This window comes from Otolemur garnettii, unplaced genomic scaffold (genome assembly GCF_000181295.1).
Source record: "Otolemur garnettii isolate 467f Iridium unplaced genomic scaffold, OtoGar3 scaffold00046, whole genome shotgun sequence".
Taxonomy (NCBI): Eukaryota; Metazoa; Chordata; class Mammalia; order Primates; family Galagidae; genus Otolemur; species Otolemur garnettii.
This window is the reverse complement of record NW_003852441.1, coordinates 12,853,634-12,859,965: the sequence shown is the minus strand read 5'-3', so window position 1 is coordinate 12,859,965 and position 6,332 is coordinate 12,853,634.

Genomic DNA, 6,332 nt, shown 5'->3' with positions numbered 1-6,332 from the left:
CTTGAGCCACAGGCGCCGAGCCTCTTGTCCCTGATTCTACCTCATTCTGCAGAAGACATATAGGTGATGCTTGGTATGATTCTTGAAGGAATAATTGGAAATAAAAAATTGAGAGGTGAGGGTAGAGCCTAATGCTGGAATCTAAGAGAATCCACAAAGTGATAAGAGAGCATGGCACAGTCCTCACACCAGAAAAAAAACGAGTGCAGACTGGGAGACTAGGAGAGGAATCACGAGAAGGGGTAGGAAGACCATTTCACTATGCCAGAAAATTAAATTTGACCTTAAGGGCTTGGCACCTGTAGCTCAGTGGGTAGGGCGTCAGCCAAGTGCATGGGGGCTGGTGGGTTGGAACCCACCGACCAGCCTGCTAAACAACAATGACAAAACAACAACAACAACAACAACAACAACAAAATACCTGGGCATCGTGGTGGGCACCTGTAGTCGCAGCTACTGGGAGACTGAGGCAAGAGAATTGCTTAAGCCGGAGAGTTTGAGGTTGCTGTGAGCTGTGATGTCACTGCACTCTACTGAGGGTGACATAGTGTGACTTTGTCTCAAAAAAAAAAAAAAAAAAGTAAATTTGACCTTAAGGAAACAGCCATTGCAAGGTTTTAAGTAAGGGTAGAATAGAGTCAGGGAACCTCTCACCGGGCACCGCCTTCTCCTTGGAGGCCACACCCTTCTTGCAGGAGACCTGCCCCCTTCTCGTAGGGCCACGCCTTCTTTCCCTTGGGATCTGGGAAACCCTCGTTCTCGGTTCCTTGTGTGGTAGTTTCACTCTGATAGCTTTCCTCCTTGGTCCCTGTCAGTGGAAACCTCAAATTCTGTTGTTTTCTGTAAATGACTCTTCTAGGGCCTCAAAGAGACATTCTGTCTTCCTATTCTCTAACACATGAAGTCATATCCCTTCAGTTCCAGCAAAGTTACAGAATTCAAAATGAAGTCATAGTGAGCTGTGTTACTTTTAGCTGAGTAAATTTATTTTACTCAAATAAAAAATATAAAGTAATATATTTTTACTCAAGTAAAAAATATATTTTCTTAGAACAAATATGTAGTCAGTAAATGGAAATTGCAGTAGATTATTGAGAATCAGTGCACGCATAGCCTGATTATGGGTGGTAGAAAAATAGAAGATAGCAGTAAACATTTGTCAGGATGGCTTAAGAGAAATTCTAACAAACAGACCTCCAGTACACAATTCAAGATAACAAGCAATGGAATAAGCGTACACCTAGCAAAAGGCTCCCTTATGCCAATCTGGTTATTGTTTATATTCCTAGTGTCTTCAAGGTGAAAGTCTGGCAAATATTCTCTAGATTTTATCTTTGTCCAACAAAATGCATTACTAGCGTAGTGCATAGGTCTCTCGAAGCCTTCGTGTTGAACCTTCACATTCCTTCCAAGTTTCCTCATTCATCTGTCTACTGAGACTGGGAGCTTCTGTTTTTGGTTACAATTTCCAGCCAAGGCTGAGTGAGGGAGTATATTTCTGTTACCACATGTTAGAAATGCTGGGCTTCCACCTTTTTGCCTTTTGTCATGGACAGAGAGATGGGGTGCAGGCCTGAGTGAGCCCAGCTTCCTGGGTCCCACTCTGTGGTATATGTTTCAGTCCAGACTTATCCCAGCCCTTAAGAGGTGAATTTGGTTTAAACATGCAGAGAGTTGGGCAGGAAACCCAGAGAATGCAAAGGCCCAGAAGTGGAATATTGGTAAGTGCAACTTACATTGTACTGTAGGTTGTTTCTGTACAGTGTACACAGGGGAACAGCAACTGTGGCATTGCAGCTGAGACAAAGGGAATCGTGTGCTGAGAAGTGATGCCTGGAACAGTGCTGAGATCAACTTTTTAAGGTCCAGAGCAGGCCTGACCTCCAGGAAGCCTTCTCAAACTCGAACTACTCTGTGAAGAGAGTCAGAACCCTCTGCCTCTTCTGACTGCCTTCTTTCCAGTCTCAGTCAAGAGTTATTGAGATAGTGACTTTAGGGGCACAGGGTGTCTGTGAAAATGGAGAGAAAAGAAATGAGGAATATTACAAAAACAGAATTGACAGGACTTCGTGACCTGTTAGACATCATCAAGTCTAGGTGTGGGCTCGGCACCTATAGCTTAGTTGGCTAGGGCGCTGGCCACATAGACTGGGGCTGGCAGGTTCGAACCTGGCTTGGGCCTGCCAAAAAACAATGACAACTATATATATATTTAAAAAAACTAGGTGTGGAGAAAGAGCAAAGGATGAATCCAGGTATTTAGGTGGTTGGAAGCAAAACATTTTTTATCTTTTTTTTTTTTGAGATAGAGCCTCAAGCTGTCCTCCTGGGTAGAGTGCTGTTGCATCACAGCTCACAGCAACCTCCAACTCCTGGGCTCAAACGAGTCTCCTGCCTCAGCCTCTCAAGTAGTTGGGACCACAGGCACCTGCCACAATGCCCGGCTATTTTTTGGTTGCAGCCGTGATTGTCGTTTGGCGGGCCCGGGCTGGATTTGAACCCGCCACCTTAGGTATATGTGGCTGGCGCCTTAGCCGCTTGAGCCACAGGCGCCAAGCCAAGATTTTTTATCTTAAACTTTTTTTTTTTGGCAGTTTTTGCCAGGGGCTGGGTTTGAACCTGCCACCTCCGGCATATGGAATTAGTGCCCTACTCTTTTGAGCCACAGGTGCCGCCCTATCTTAAACTTTTAAATTTGACATAACATACACAGACACACACACACCCCACATGCACATCCCACAAATGCACATGCATAAAATGTAATGTGCTGCTCAATGGCTCATCACTCAGAAGACAATAATGTAGCAACAACCCAGGGCTGAAAAAAAACGTTACCAGTACCCTAAAAGCACTTCCTAGTGTTACACTTAATTAGAAATATTTCATTGAATTATTTTTTCTAACATAAAGTAGTTCTCCTTATATCCACTGATATTATTTCACAGGACCATTGAGACTCTGCATAGCATCTCTCTCTGTGTGATTTATTTGACTAGATTCTATTGTTGTGCCTTTAAGTTTCCTGATCTTTTCTTCATGCTGTCTAATCTGCTGTAATCACATTAATATGCTGAAATTTTTATTTCAGATATTATTTTTTGAAAATCTCTAGGCATTTCATTTGGCAGCTGCAGTAATCTAGGCCCAGTGGATAAAAAGAGTTACCTGCACACCAGAGATAGATGAGGAAAGGGTTTTATTTTAGCTGGTGGAACCACGGCAGACTAGAGTCCAAAATGGCTGAGCTCCTGGATCAGCTCTGTCTCTGTCCTTTTATTGGAGAGAAAAGTAGACAAAGGAATTACCATATTACCTCTCATTAGAGGTGTCAGATCATGTGCAGGGTTTACAGAAGTGGAAGCAAACAGCAAGTATTAGTTTCGAGGACCTAGGAAGCTAAGTTTTACAAATTATTATTATTATTTTTGAGATAGAGTCTTAGTACGTCGCCCTCGGTAGCATCACTGTGGCATCACTGCTCACAGCAACCTCAGACTCACAGCAACCTCAGGCTCTTGGGCTTAGGCAAATCTCTTGCCTCAGCCTCCTGAGTAACTGGGACTACAGGCGTCTGCCACAATGCCCAGTTATTTTTTGTTGCAGTTTGGCTGGGGCTGGGTTTGAACCCACCACCCTCGGTATATGGGGCTGGCGCCCTGCTTACTGAGCCACAGGCGCCTCCCTATTTTCCCCTATTTTCTTAGACACATTAATCCATTATTTTAAAGTCTGTGTTTTGCTAACTCCAATATCTCTAATCACCTGTAGTTTTCGTTCTTTGACATTATTTCTCTGCACGTTTGTCTTATAATCCTACCTCTTGGCTTGACTAGTAATTTTTGCTTGAATGGTAGAGAATACATACAATGGTTACAGAGACTCCAAACAATGATATGTTCTTCTAGAGAAGATTTACTTTTTTAAATTTTTATTAGGGAGATGTTTTCAAATTGTATTTTAAAATATGTAATAATAACGCAATTTGAACTTTGTCAAAGGGTAGCTGTAAGAATTAATAATGGTGTAGGTTTTAAAATTTCTTTAAAAATATCTTTATTAATTTTCACTGTCATTTTAGCTTTGATGAAGCTTTATAAATAAGAAAATACACCACTCCTGAATTGAAAGCCAGAGTCTGAAAAGTAATAAAAAAATAGTGCTGATGTTGAAGTCACCTCAGGTGAGATGTATCTTTGTTGGAAGAGAATGTCATGACACATCGAGAGTTCTTATTATTTTATTTCACTAAATATGACACACTGAGATTATATATTATTTCATTTTATAAGAGTTTAATTTAGCAAAGCATTTATTTATTTATTTATGAGACAGAGTTCTTGTTTGTTGTCCCAGCTGGAGTGTAGTGCAGTGGCCCAATCATAGCTCACTGTAACCTCAGACTCCTGGGCTCAAGGGATCCTCCCACCTTAGCCTCTTCTGTAGCTGGGACTATAGGCATACACCATTATGCTTGGCTAATTTTTAGAGATGGGGTCTTGCTATGTTACTCAGGCTGGTCTCAAACTCCTAGGCTGAAGTGATCCTCTTGCCTTGGCCTCCCAAATTCTGAGATTTCCCTTAGGTTACTGTAGGCCACTTTCAGATCTTATTGTTCCTGGGCTGCCTGGCCCACAGGCTGGGGAATTTCCAAATTGTCAGGGTGCTCCTCCTTCTTCCAGAGGTGGCAGTTGCTTGGGGCAGCAGCGAGGTATCTACCTTTGTTCCCAAGACAGCCAGAGATCCTAACTGTTTACCTAACATCTCCCTTCCTTTTGATGAAGGTTGGACTCCATGGAGTAAGAAAACTTTAATACTTTTCTTTGGATTTATGCCATTTCCTTTTAGTATCTGTCTGTGAGATAACTCTGTGAGTGTGCATATGTGTGAGGCATCTGTATGCATGGATAGACAAACATATTTTGTCCACATATATACTTGTGCGTTGGTAGAAATGCTATCCCAGCAGCTTCCTGATATTTGGAGAAACCATATGAGCACTCTGTGAAAAGAGAGATTAAAGATGGAAAGAAAAGGTGAGGTGGATTGGAACTGGACGTATCAGGAAAGACCTACTGGAGTGATTTCCATCAGTTTAGAAAAGGTGATTTAAAGCAGAGCCCTCAAAGTATCCTCCCTCCACTCAGTCTATTCTATCTCTAACCTTGTTCTGAAATGCCATTAATCAGGAAAGAAATTGTGTCACCAGCTATGATTTAACAAAAAAAAAAAAAAAAAAACTAAAATGAATGTGTTAAAAAAAAGAAATTGTGTCACTTCTGTGTTTTTATCTCTGAATATTAAACATATTAAAAATTGAGCCAATTGGTATTTTCTATTTATAGTGTTTGACCTTCCCAAATATTCCAACTGTTTCATTGGAATGACTATAGATTTTCTATTTCTTGACAAGATGAGTCTCTGAGCAAAAAGTGTTTGAAACAATTGTAACGGAAAATTAGCGACCGAAAACATAGGCAATTGGACCAGCAAAAATGGGAGGTGTGAAATCCTTTTCTTAATAGAGGAGACAAACTATGAATTATTGGGGGCTTTTAGAAGCTTTAGGAGGTTTATTTACTGAACAACCAACTAGAACTGTTTTAAAGACCTCTTGAGTGCTTCACAATGTAAGCAGAAACTTAGTTAAAGACTAATTCATCGTTGTTTAGGCTTTTTGGTTATGTGCACATAGAAGGATCTTGACCTTTTTTTTCTGAAAGATTATGAAATGGTCAGAGAAGGTATCTGTATGCTTCATATTTTGGTTTCTGTTTTATTTAAATAATTGCACCGTGGAAAACGTGGTATTTTTCTCTTGAACTCTCACCTTCCTCTGCCTTTGATACAGCTTAGGGATCTCATTGATGCTTTTTATATATAGGAGGTTAAAAAGTGAGAGTGTTGTCTTAGGATTCGTATTACTGAATGAAGCTTACTTTGTAGTCCTTTCGTCCCAACCTGTTCATGTCTACTTAGTGGCAGAGTGAATATTGTTTATGTCAGCCTCAGAGTGACTGAGCCTAAGTGAGGAGATGCCTGAAAGCTCACACAGTGAGCTCTGTTCCCGCCGGATGTCATCTGGGGAAACAGTCATCGATCTAGTTAGTTTTTCCCTCTCCTTCTCTTGACTTTTAATCCCAAGTTTATAAGTGAGTCAGTAAATCAATTATGGTTTGTTTAGAGCGTATGTAAAGGGAGAAGATCTGCAGGTGTTGCCTTCAACTGAGCTATAGACTATTAGATTCTTTGAAATAACTGATTTAAAAGACACCAGATTCATATGGCACTTTCTTCCCAAACAGCATTTAAAGTTTCTTTTGTTCAGATTC